The 13,613-nt window shown below is 46.2% G+C and overlaps 1 protein-coding gene across 2 annotated transcripts in view; it reads right to left on the bottom strand.

Moving 5' to 3' along the window:
* The window catches only part of galnt11 (UDP-N-acetyl-alpha-D-galactosamine:polypeptide N-acetylgalactosaminyltransferase 11 (GalNAc-T11)), a 375,834-nt gene that overhangs the window by 361,191 nt on the left and 1,030 nt on the right, over window positions 1-13,613 (bottom strand). The window lies entirely within an intron of this gene.

Below are 13,613 nucleotides of genomic sequence, written 5' to 3'. Positions count from 1 at the left end.
TGCATTACAAAATAAGAAAAACGGTACCTCTAACTGTCCTCACTAAACTACACTCACTCAAACATTCAATCATACTAACTTCCTTAATGATACAAACAAAATCATAGCAGCATTATTCACATTTTTCCTGGCTTGGCAGTCAAGCTCAGGATTGTACAATCGCTCATGAAACACATTTCTTTATTCACAAAAAAAACGCAAACGGATGTCCTTTATTATAGATCGTGGGGGTCGGGGGTCTGGTCATAACCAAAAATAGGGGATCTTATCCTATATACCTGGGTGCGAGCGTAGTAGGCTCTCCTACGCCATTTCCTCAGACAAATAGTCTGCACGATGCAGCAGAGTATCGCCAATACTAGTAGGGATTCTATTAAGTAGGACAGGGAGTACCAGGTTATAAACCTGTCACACCAAGATGGTGTGGTGTCGCTTGTGACTGGGCTCTGGGTACTATGGGGAAGTGAATCATTAACGGCTGGGGTTGGGTTGGGGTCAGGGGGTTCACATTCGTGCGCAACCAAATGTTCATTAGGGTGATGAGCAACACAGAGGATGTTCTCATGGTTCTTCTTTCTCTTCGCTTCGTTTTGTCTCTTTTCCTGGAGCTTCTGGGGTTCTGTGGGATAAAGCATAGTGTCTGTTACTATCTTGGTTTAATATCTCATCTGTTAGTGTGTTTGTCCTTCAGTGCCAATTCTCCCTTTACAATTTGTCACCATGTGTGACTCCCTCATTTTTTAATTTTGTTTTTAAAAAAATGAATATTCTGTACAAGACACATTTAAAAATACTGAAACAGTGCGAGCCGTCTCGCAGACTGTGCGATTTAACATCCAAATGTTTGAGGATGTAAATAGCGTAGGGTTGGCAACCTAAGGGTCACCTGAAAACAAAAACAAAACTTTTTGAACGAAAATTGCCGAAATGAGGTGCATATGGGCCGCGACGGGTAAGATTTGGATGGAATCCCGGGTAGGACGGCGACCAATGCCGTGTGCTCTCTACCCGAGCGTAGCTGACCAGAGGCGGGGTTCCCAGGCAGGGTGGGTCCCAATGCCGTTTCTCCACTGCCTGAGCAACCGACAAGAACGGGCAAGAAATGTAGTCATCGTGGGGGGTTGCCGTATTGGTTCTTCCTTCGAACCAGAAGGGCAGTTACGAACGGGGGTCTGTGTTTCTGTCGACAGCCGAGTTCCTCTGAACTGGCGTCTGGGACATTAACAAGTCTCTGTGGACAAACTAGTTCCTCTGAACTAGCGTCCGGGACTAACTAGTTTCTCTGACTGCCAGTGGAATGTCAGAAGGGTGGTGGTGTGGGGCCGTGAAATTTTTTTTCCAATCTGACGAACAACATTTAACAATACCACTACAAACAACATTAAACATGCTGCAGGTTCCATCAGAAAGGACACCGTTTTCTCCCAAGTGGTCCCTTTTTAAAACATCATCTGGACACCTCAGTTATCGGTTGCGAACAGGGTCGCAAAGGGGTTCTCATTTTGGGAGTCAGACTCAAAGTCGTCATCTTCTCCCGGATGCCAAACTCTCGAGTGTATAAGGGCGGATAGGGCTGCATGGTGCGATTTGGGATCCATCTCGTCATTCTGGACGAGTCTGAATGAATTGTCCCGGTGCCAAAAGGATGTGTCCAATTCTGTTGGAATGGAGTTGGGGTCGTCATTGTAGGTCGGTGTTGGGGTTTGTTTAGGAAAGTGATCATGAAGGGATCACTCGAATCGTGGTCAGATTCGCTGTGTATGGGGATAGTAGGGTGTATGGGGCCTGATGTATGGGGATAGTAGGGTGGCGTGCTGTGACTATTGTCTGTGTCACAGTCGCTACTGCTGCAATCTGTTGGCGTTCCGGGGCGGAGTGTATAGTTCAGGGGTGGAGTCAGGGTTGAGTCCGTGGTTGGGCTGGACGTGTTGGGGGAGGGTAGGGTTACGTTGGCTGTGGGCAGGGCGTGGTCTGCTGCGTTGAGCATGATGTGGTGTGCGTGGTTCGACTGTGGTCCATATGCCTTAAGTTGGTTAATATGGAACCACGCAGTCTTTCCGTTGGGGAACTTGATTTTGTACACGGAGGGGCTTACTTTGTCCGCGATGGAGTACGGACACAAATACTTCGGTGACAGGAATGTGCTGGGGTTGTATATGGAGAGCATGACTTGCTGTCCTACTCTGAACTCAGTCGCATGTACTGTCCTATCGAAACAGGCCTTGCTCTGTTTCTTCCGTGTGCCTAATCTTACTGCGGCTGCTAGCTGAGCCGTTTTAACATTCTCTACCAGTGGTTCTACTGCTTTCTCGTGTGTGAGGGCCGTCACTTCGGGGCTGGTCAAATCTAATCACAATAAAAATTCTGTGCCTTTCATGGGGCATCCGGTCATGAGGGTGTGTGGGGTGTAACCTGTAGATGTTGAAAATGTATTTCGCAAAAACATTTTTCTCAGGGTTGATTTTAGGGTCCGATTCATGCGCTCCACGATACCACTTGACTAGGGGTGGTATGCGATGTGGAATTTTTGGGTAATGCCAAATATCGTGAGGACGTTCTTCATGACACGTCCCATAAAATGTGAACCTTGGTCGGATTCAATGCTGCGGGGGAGTCCCCATCTCGTAAAGATGTGGTGGGTTAAGATCTAAGCTGTGGTCTTTGCCGTGTTCGTTCTGGATGGGAATGCCTCTACCCATTTTGTAAACATGTCTATCACAACGAGTACATACTTATAACCATTCCTGCAAGGGGGCAATGGTCCTATAAAATCAATCTGGAGGTTAGTCCAGGGGCCATTAACAGGGCGGGTGTGACTAAGTTGAGCTTTCTTGGCGTATCTGTCCGGATTGTTCTGGGCACAGATAAGGCAATTCTCAACGTAGTGCGTTACGTCTTCTTTTAAACTTGGCCACCAATAGAGCTGCCTGAGGTGGGCTGTAGTGGGATCAATTCCCTGATGTCCATGACCGTCATGGAACAAACAAATGAGCTGATTCCTGTCCTGTTCAGGAACCACATAAAGGGTGTCTTTTAACACCACACCGTCATGTGTGGTCAGAGCATTTTTAAACCTATCATAAGATGCCGTAAATTTTCCTTTCAAAATCTCCCTGAGATTGTTATCCTGCTTCTGGTCCTGCACTAAATCCTCGATATTAGTCTGCGAGACATGAACTGCATTCACTGGTGCACTTTCGGGGGGTGTCCAAAAATATCCATGCCTGATGAAATGAAATGAAAATTGCTTATTTTCACAAGTAGGCTTCAAAATAAAGTTACTGTGAAAAGCCCCGAGTCGCCACATTCCGGCGCCTGTTCGGGGTGGCTGTTACAGGAATTGAACCATGCTGCTGGCCTGTCTTGGTCTGCTTTCAAAGCCAGCGATTTAGCCCTGTGCTAAACAGCCTGGAACCTGCTTTTGCAGTGCGTTGGCTTTTACATTTCCAGGGAGGGGGAGGAACGGTGGTGACTACGAACTTTACTATTCCAAACATCCTGCCCTGGGCGTCTTCTAAAATGTGAAGGAGCAATGGGGCTGAAGGGAGGGGTTTTCCGTCTGCGGAAACAAATCCTCTTGCTTTCCACAGTGGTAGGAATTCTGTAAGGCTGTTGCAGACATAGAGACTGTCCGAGTATATGTCTGCTGGGCTGGGGAAGGAATCTGGGTGTTCTACAATGTACGCCACGGCTGCTAGTTCTGCCGCCTGCGCGTCTAAGTGTCCTGGAAGTTTTATTGCGATTTCTTCTAGGGCGCGTCCCTGCGCGTCCTCAACATAAATACCGCATCCTGTTATGCGCTTCCCTTCTAATATTGTGGAAGATCCATCCACATATATTCTTATGGGTTTGCACGTGTCTGTGTGCTGCGGGCTCTGGGGTGAACTGCCTATCTTTCTGGGGGGGGGTTTCGCAATAAAGGGGCCTGTGTTGTGGTGTGGTGAGATGATTTCACATTCGTGGGGGGTGCCTGGGTACTGACGGTTATCGGCTAAGAAAGTGTGGGTCTTGGTCCTTTTAACGGTGATGTCCCGTCCCTGCAAAAGAAGGGTCCATCTGGCTGCTCTTATTTGACTGACTGTACCATCCTTAAGTCGTCCGTCCAGTAAAAGTTGGGTGGGGGTGTGTTCCGTCAGGATTGTGATGGGGTTCAGTCCGGTTATGTATGAAAAATATTGTACTGCCCAAAAAACTGCGAGCAGGTGCCTTTCACAGGCTGAAAATCCCTGCTCCACAGCATCTAAGACTCTGGAGGCGTAAGCCACGGGCCTTAACTGTTCGTGCCGTTCCTGGAGGAGCACGGCCGAAAGGGTGCGGTCTGTGCTTGCTCCCTCTATAGCGTAGGGGGAAAGCGGGTCTGGAACTTGTAGTGCCAGGGCTGCTATGAGGGCTCTTTTCAAACAGTCCACAGTATCCGTATGCTGCGGAAGCCATTCCCAGGGGGCTCCTTTCTTTGGGAGGTCTGAGAGGGGTGCTGCCTTGCTGGCGAAACCGTCAATGTGGTTTCAGCAGTAGCCAACCAGTCCTAAAAACGACCGAGGGCTGAAACATTCTGGGGAAGGGGCAATTTGGCAATCGAGTCAATCCTTTTATGCTCGATCTCGCGATTACCATGTGTGATAATTGTACCCAAATATATCACCTTGTTTTCCAAAATCTGGGCCTTTTTGGGGTTTACCTTACAACCAATTGAATGAAGGAGTTCCAGGAGTTCGGCCAGAAGCTCGATGTGTTCTGCCTTGGTGTCTGTCTGCAGTAATAGGTCGTCCACATACTGGACCAGACATTCGGGGTGAGAAAATTTTGATAATCCATTTGCCAGCTGTCGGTGGAAAATGGAGGGGGAGTTGTGGAATCCTTGTGGAAGGCATGTCCACGTGTACTGCTGATTTTTAAAAGTGAAGGCAAATTTGTATTGGCATGCTTTTGCCAATGGAATGGACCAGAATCCATTACTGACGTTCAAAACCGTAAAGTAGCGTGAGTTGAGTCCCTGTTTGAGCATGGTCTCGGGACTTGTGGCTACCGTGGGGACTGCTGTGGGGGTGACTTTGTTGAGTTCCCGGTAATCGATGGTCAGTCGCCGTGATCCATCGGGCTTTCTCACTGGCCAAATCGGGGCATTATTAGTGGAGGCTACTGATCTGAGTACGCCCTGCTCTAATAAGCTGTCGATAACTTTTGTTATTTCTCCCTCTGCCTCTTGGGGAAATCCGTATTGCTTTTGGGGTCTAGGGTCAGGTCCTGTGATTTGAACGGAACCAGTCATCCGGCCACAGTCGTGTTTGTGGGTCACGAATGCTGTCCTGTTCTTTTGTAAAACTGCCCTAACCTGCTTGTCCGTGCTAATCGTAGTCGGGTCAAACCAAAGTTCGCCTGCTACGCTAATCTTGTTTGCATATTCTCCTATGGCGAGCGTTGCGGATTTTGCCATTTTCCAGACACATTGGTTGACTGGATCAAAGGACAGGTTGTGGGAATTCATAAAATCTATGCCTAAAATGTGTTGTTCTGTGGGGTAGATCGACTAAAACTATGGGGTGCCTGGTGGTGATGTTGCCGATTTGAATGGGTAAAGGGGCTGTGATGTGTCCCTGCTGTGAGTGGCCTGTAAAGCCGCTGAGGGTGATGGTGGCTGTAGTAGGCCACATGTCCTTTTGAAACATGGTGGAGGAATTGATTGTGGTGCGGGACTCTCCTGTGTCCCAGAGAAACTCGATGGGCTGTCCCTGTATTTTTGCTGCAACTACTGGTCGGCCGGACCTATCCCAAAGGGTGTCGCAGACCCAACTGGGGGAGCCCGAACACCGTCAGTCCGTTCCGTTCGTGTCCGTCTGCTCTGAAGTTACGGGTGCTAACGCTATGTATTGGCTTCGTCCTGGTTTTATTTAGAGTGCCTCTCTGCTGGGCTCTCTGTTGCTTTTGTGGGGCGTTGCATTCTCTTGCAAAGTGTCCCAACTGTCCACAGTTGTAACACTCCTGTGACTTTTGTGGGGGGCTGTTCTTGCCTTCATTTACCCATGCAGGGTTCTGGTGCGCCTTAACTGTGTGTATGTCTCCTTCTGCCTGCTGTTCGTCGGGATTTTTATTCGTGGGTTTGTTTTGAACAGACTGCTCCCAGGCGCGGGACAATCTTTTTACAATCCATTTCTCATTATGAGCCTCCTCTGAGGGGTCATAATTGGCACAAACTTTTTGTCCTGTTTCTGTGGCATGGGAGATAAGGGTGCGGGTCCATTTGGCCATGTTGTCTGGGGACAAATGGGCGCGGTCTAAGTCTCCGAAAACTGCTGCGAAATGGATCCACAAGCGTCCAGCAAACGCTGTGGGGTGCTTGGTTTTCTTTTGCCTGCATTTATTGAGACCATCTACGGGGTCACCCCGGTTATACCCGATCGCATCCAGGATCGCGGTATGCATTTCTGCAAGGGCGTCTCCTCCTACATTCTGTGGGTCGGGAAGGGCTGCTACGACCGAAGGGTCTAAACTCAAAACTGTGAGCTTTACTTGCTCTTGTTCATCCAGGCCGTACATGGTAGCCTGCTGTTTTACTCTGGGAAATAAGTGGTGGGGGTCTGAGGTGGGGAGGAACGGTTTGATTTTATCACACGCGTCCCGTAATTGGGTCACTGTTAAGGAGGTGGTGTACAGAAATTCTGTGTCATCCGATGTGGCTGTGCGGTGGGTGGTGACTGGGTTCTGCTCTGTGGGGGGTTGGGGCGCTTTTCTCTTCTGGGGCTTTCCCTGCGCACATGTTCCCTGAACATATCTCTGTGCTGTCTCACTCAATTCTTCCCAATCAGGGCTGTCTTCCTCATCTAGCTGTGATCCAAAGGTTTCCTGGAATCCTTTTTGAACTGAAAGCAGAGATTGCAGTTCTGCAATCTGCTTCCGGCACTTTGCGTGGTCTAATGAGCTTTGTCTTTGCTCCGTGGTGGTAGTATGGAGTGCTCTTAACGCTGCCTTCAGGTCACTACACTGCCTCTGCAATGCCTCTACCTACTTCTCGTTTTCCTCTCATACCAGGACTGCATGTTGCGCGTGTTGATAGGCCTTTTCGTCCTGGGATTGGAAGCTGCTTAAGTGCGCCGGACAAGACTGGTGTGCTCTCTTAGCATCATCCACCTCCCTGTCCTTTGCTGCTAACTTCCTCGTTAATTCTACATTCTCTTTCTCTACCTCACTGACATCGACCTTGCTCATTCGATGTATGCCTTCTATCTCTTTCCGGAGCATCCTAACGACCTCCTCTGTGCCTCGCAATTGTGCCAAACAGGACACGATTGCCATCAGCTTGCGAGCTTTTCCTAAGCTCTTCTTGTGAATCTCACTCAGGTTCTCCCACGAAGTATGTCCTATACTCCCAGGACCTGTTTCCTCATTGTTACATGAGGTACTTTCTGATTTCCTCTTCCCAAACGGGACGCTGTCCTACTCTACTGCTGGTCGCTGCGACCATGAATTCTTCGGGATTCATGAGGCGTTGCATTGCCTGCATCTTTCCTCTCTGAATACGTCTCTTAAAATTTTGAACAAGGGGTACTAAGGCGGTGCTGTAATTACGGCTACGGCTTTCGCTGTTTTCCTGAATACAAACTCTCGACAGTTTTGTCGCAACAAAAAATCTATCAGTTTACCTTATAGCCCTGTTAGTTACACATGCATTAACACACTTCCGAATTATGAGGATTGATCAGAACACTTGTGGTTTTTCCTGTTCCCAATTGGATTTCTAATTCAAATTTTGGGTTCTCCCGGAGTGGTTAAGCCACTTCTAGATCGGGTCACGTCAGATGTCGGCAGTAATATGTTGCTAACTTTTTGTTGGTTCAATTGGCTGTTTTATAACCTTTGCTCTAGAGTCGCCAGGTATCTTTATACCACCACGAGGTTCAAGTTCAAGTAATGATCAATAACTCAACACACCAATTAGTAAGATTCAAATCAAAGCACATTTATTATACACAGTAAATCGCTACTCATGCATAAAGTCTACTTTCTAGGCTATTTCTATAACTAACAGGCCTATACTTAGCTTCGGACTGGCCCACCAGGTCAGGGGAACAAATGGCCTTTCGTTTGGGTTCTGAAACTGCAGGATTCAAAAGCTGGTATAGACTGGTAGCTAGGAGCACCTATCTCGTAGCGAGCGTTGACTTGAGACTTACTTCTTTGGAGGCCGCCGGACAGGTCACTGTCAAGGGTTGCTTCGCGTTGCTGAGTGACCCTGTCAAGAAGGACGATTTGAACTTGGGGGCTTTACTTTATAGTCCCCAGGGGCTTCCCGCCTTTCGGGGCGGACCCCGTACCTAGTTCCAAGTGATTGGACTTCGTTCCAATCGCTTGGTTCGATTTCTCCAATACTGGAGCTGTTCCCTGATCGTTGGGCGGTCTTTAAGTGTCCGTTAACCTCTTTTGTGTTGTCTCCTGCTGGCGCCGAGGAGTCTGGCTTGGCTTTGTTTACCTTAAATGTTTCAATTGTTCCCGGGGATTGCTCATTACTATGTAGATAGCTGCTACATTACTATGCAGATGGCTGCTTGTATCGATGCTGTCTGGGTTTTTGCAGAGTCTAATACACAGTAACTTGCGCCTGCTAATTTTTGCCTGTGTTGGCTGAATTTCCCTTCAGCCTTTGCAGTTCTCCATTTTAAGTTGGGAAGTGGCCAAGTCAGGTGGCTACACCGCAGGACGTAATGCAGGCAGAATCAATGAATATTTTTTAATGCTGATTTAGATAGATTCTTGATTGACAAGGGAGTCAAAGGGTATGGGTGGTGGTGGTGGTGGGGGGGGGGGGGGGGGGGGGGGAAGAGAGAGAGAGAGCGAGAGAGGGGAGAGTAGAGTTGAGGTCACAATAAGATCAGCCATTATCTTATCAAATGGTGGTACATGCTCATGAGATCAAATGACCTACTCCTGCTCCTAATTTTTTCTTCCAATTTTGACTCCCTATGGGAAAATGCCTAAGCTCCAGTCAGTGCATCCTCCCTCGCTTTGTTTAGTTAAAATAATAACTGAGAATTTCCCCAAATAACAGGAAAAATATTGATCATGAAGCTGTAAGATTGCCTCAGCCAAAATCAGTCAAGACAGAGGCTGAGATGAGACAATCACCCTCAGTGTGACAAGGCTAGGTTTGGAGGAAGAAAAATCAACCTGGAAAGATGAACCACATCCCATCCTCTCACTACACTGGCCACCATCGTGACTGCTGGCTTGCCCTCTCACCGCTATCAGATACCCACACGCTGGCCCAAATACTCACATCCCTTCTCTGATCAGCTCAATCAGGCACTAAGCTGCCGGACTCCTCCTCCTCCTCCTTTCATCAGGTCACCAGCCACAGAGTTTTCCTCACAACATTTTAGGTCCTTGAAAGCGTCCCAAGTAAATTTCCAACTGTGCCCTCCTGCCACAGCACTGAACATTAACTATTGTGGTCCAGCTCCCAGACTCAGCAACTTTCCCAACTTCTAATTCGCAATTCAACCTCGGCTCTTAACTCAACGAACATTAACAATATCCACTCCCACTAAATAACATGCAGCAACAAAATTCAAGGCTTTCATAGCTCCCACCCTGTGAGTTTTACAGCACCAAAAGATCTTTAGCCAATCGTGCCTGTGCCGGCCATCAAAGACCTATCTAATCCCATTTTCCAGCACTTGTTCCTTGTGTGCTATGGCATTTCAAGTGCTCATCTAAATGCTTCTTAAATGTTGCGAGGGTTCCCACCTCTACCACCCTTTCAGGCAGTGAGTACCAGATTCCCACCACCCTCTGGGTGAAAACGTTTTTCCTCAAATCCCCTCTAAGTCTCCTGTCCCTTACCTTAATATCCCCTGGATATTTACCCCTTTACTAAGGGGTAAAGTTACTTCCTATCGATCTTATCTATGTCTCTCATAGTTTTGTACAATTCAATCAGCTTCCCTCTCAGCCTTCTCTGTTCTAAAGAAAACAACCCAGCCTAACCAGCCTCTCTTCATGGCTGAAATGCTCCTGCCCAGGCAACATCCTGGTGAATCTCCTCTGCACCCTCTAGTGCAATCGCATCCTTTCTATGGTGTGGCAACCAGACCTGCACACAGTACTCTAGCTGTGGCCTAACCAGTATTTTATACAGCTCCATCATAACCTCATAATATCATATTCATTGCCTTGATTAATAAAGGCAAGTATCCCATATGCCTTCTTAACTACCTTGTTTACCTCTCCTGCTGTATTCAAGAATCTATGGACATGCACCCCAAGGTCGCTTTATATTTCCTGGCATCCGACCGTTCGTTGTGCCTTTGCCTGATTAGTCCTTCCAAAATGCATCATCTCTCACTTTTCAAGGTTAAATTCCATTTTCCACTATTTTGCCCATCTATATCGTCCTGCAATCTAAGGTTTTCTACCTAGTTATTTACCACACCACTAATTTTTGTGACATCTGCAAACTTACTGATCATACCTCCTACTTTTGGGTCTAGATCATTAATCCAGATCAGTAACGGCCAGTTTAGCTCAGTTGGCTAGACAGCTGGATCATGATACAGAACGAGGCCAACAGCATGGGTTCAATTCCCGTACCCGCAGAGGTTATTCATGAAGACCGAGCCTTCTCAACCTTGCACTTCACCCGAGGTGTGGTGACCCTTCGGTAATCATCACCAGTCAGCTCTCCCCCTCAAAGGGGAAAGCAGCCTATGGTCATCTGGGCATATGCTGACTTTACACTTACTTACAGATGACCAGCACCTATCCCTGTGGTACAACACTGGACACAGGCTGGACACTGGTTTCCAGTCACAGAAACAACCTTCGACCATTACCTCTACCTCCTGCCACTAAGCCAATTTTGGGCCAAATTGCCCTGGATTCCATGGGCTCTTACCTTCTTGACCAATCTCCCATGCTGGATTTTGTCAAAAGCCTTACTGAAGTCTACGCATATTACATCAACTGCACTGCCCTCATCTACATCCCCAGTCACCTCCTCGAAAAATTTTATTAAATTTGTTAGCTACGATCTCCCCCTGACAAAGCCACCCTTGATTAATCCTTGCCTCTCCAAATGGAGATTAAGTCTGCCCCTCTTTTTTTTTCCCTGATAATCTCCCTACCACTAAGGTTAGACTCACTGGCCTGTAATTACCTGTGCACCCCTACCTCCCTTTTTGAATAATTTCTTGAACATTAGCTATTCTATAGTCCTCTGGCACCTCTCCTGTGGCCAGAGAGGATTTGAAAACTTTCATTAAAATTCCTGCAATCTCCTCCCACAGTAGCCTGGGATATATCTTATCTGGGCCTGGAGAGTTATCCACTTTTAAGCCTGCTTAGAAACTCCTCCCTCCCAATGCTAACTTGTTCAATTCTATCACAATGCCTCTCCCTGATTTTTATACCTACAACATCTTTCTCCATAGTGAACAGATGCTGAAAACCTCACTTGCACCTTCAAGCTCCACACACACATGCCATTTTAGGGTCTAATGGACCCTACTCTTTCCCTGATTACCCTCTTTCCCTTAACATACTTATAAAACACCTTGGGATTTCTGCATATTTTGCCCTCCAGTGTTCTTTCAAAATCCCTCATCATTTTCCGAATGTTTTTTTATTTACCCCCCTTCACTTTCTATACTCTAGCGTCCCACTGTTTTCAACCCTCTGTATAATTCCCTATTAATGGAATATTATGTTTAGACATAGGCACGCACACACACATCCACCCAGTCTTATGTGAAGACTGTCTCCTTGCATTAAAATCAATGCCATCCAGCCTTGGCATATTTCCTTGTGCCTTAATGTGTCTTATCTTCACTCTGCCTTTCAGACTAACTTGGTTTTCTTCTGTATTTGGCTGTTCATCACCTCCTACTCTACCTCCACTCCATATTGCATCCTCCTGTCAAATTAGTTTAAACATTTAGGATTCTGTATTGGACCTCAGCTTTGCACTATGCTTATAAATGACTTGAATGAAGGGGCACAATTTTCTGACAGCGCTCAAGTTTGGTGCTATAGTACAAAGCTGCATCGTGACACTGATAGGTGGAAGTTACATTATAGATGTGCAATGTCCTGTTAGCCTCCATCTGGGGTACCACATTATGATTTAGGCAATACATCTCAGGAAGGATATCTTGGCCTTGAAAGATGCAGCGCAGATTCATCATGGTGATAATGGGAGTTGAACATTTTAAATCATGAAGACAGGCTCCATAGACTAGGCTTGTACTCCTTTGGATGTCAAGGATAAAAGGGCGATCAGATTGTGGTGTTAAACCTTTATCAGAGGAGCTGATAGAAATAATTTCCAGTGGTGAGGTGGAGTCCAGAATAAGGAGGCATCATCTTAAAATTAGCATGTGGTGATTCAGGGATGACATCAGAAAGCTGTACCACAAATAGTGGAAACCTGGAACTATGCCCCCAAAAAACAATTGAGGCTGGGCTAAGTGAAAATTTCAAGACTGAGATTGATCAACGTAATGAGCAATAGCATTCAGTGGAACCAAAGCATGGTAGTTAGGGAACAGGATACGCAGAAGGAAAGGAAGAAAAATAAATAATGAAGAGAAAATAGAGAATTTGTACTAGCTTGGAGAGAATGATCCAAAAGTAAAATTTGCTGTTACCATTTGTTGATGAATTAATAGATTTGCTGAAAATATCTTTTGAAATAAATTTTCAACCTGCAGTTTGTTCCTTGATAAATCAAACTTTGATTGACCAAAGGTGAAGTTTTAAACAAACAGTCACAATAATGGAATTACATATTGCTTTTTTGTTGGTTTTAATATCGTTATCTAAATAGCATCAACCTCTCCCAAAAACACAAACTTACTTGAACTGTCATGTTATCAGAGTGGTGACTCAGGTAGGTCCTACAGTCTCAACACAATTTTGCAGCAGTATCACTTAGTCAAATCATAGAAGATTTTGCTCAGTGTCTATACAATTGGTATGGTTGTTTTACAAAATTATTTAAGAGATAAAAATCCTATGCTGAAGGGTCTGGATGATCAGAGGTTTCTAGGGTGGTAAACGTATCACTCCCTCATCATCTTTTGGGTAATGAATGGGGCCAAAGGGCACAGTATTTCAGAGATGATCAACTTGGACAGAGAAATGAGTAGGCCAATTAGAAAATATGATGCAATCTTTGGGTACATTGGGCAGGGAGAGTACAGCATAGGTTCACCACAATGATAACAGGACGATAAACTCAAGATACTAGAACTATTTCTACAGGAACAAGACCAAGTGCAGAGTTTTTTTTTTAAAGTATGGTAGGGCCCTAATAAAATATGGAAAGACTATTTTGTCTGGTTGAGAAGTAAGTAAATTGAAGTCACTACGGGAATTTAATGAGTGAGATTGTAGGAAATTATTTTCCGCTTTTAACAACAAAGTAGCAAGCTTCTGAAGCACAAAGCGTTGGGTTTAAATTCAGGATTGGTCCAACGTAGCCAGCAGACAGGAAGCTGAATGGCTTCCTCTCATGTTGCAAAGGCTGATACCGATCTTCTGCAAGTTTCTAACATCACATTGCTTGGATTCGTTTCACAAGGACAGAAGTGGCCATGCTAGATCACGGGAGATTTTTTAAAATT

This window comes from Scyliorhinus torazame, chromosome 6 (assembly GCF_047496885.1).
Source record: "Scyliorhinus torazame isolate Kashiwa2021f chromosome 6, sScyTor2.1, whole genome shotgun sequence".
NCBI classification, from domain to species: domain Eukaryota; kingdom Metazoa; phylum Chordata; class Chondrichthyes; order Carcharhiniformes; family Scyliorhinidae; genus Scyliorhinus; species Scyliorhinus torazame.
This window is presented reverse-complemented; position numbering and strand designations above follow the sequence as displayed.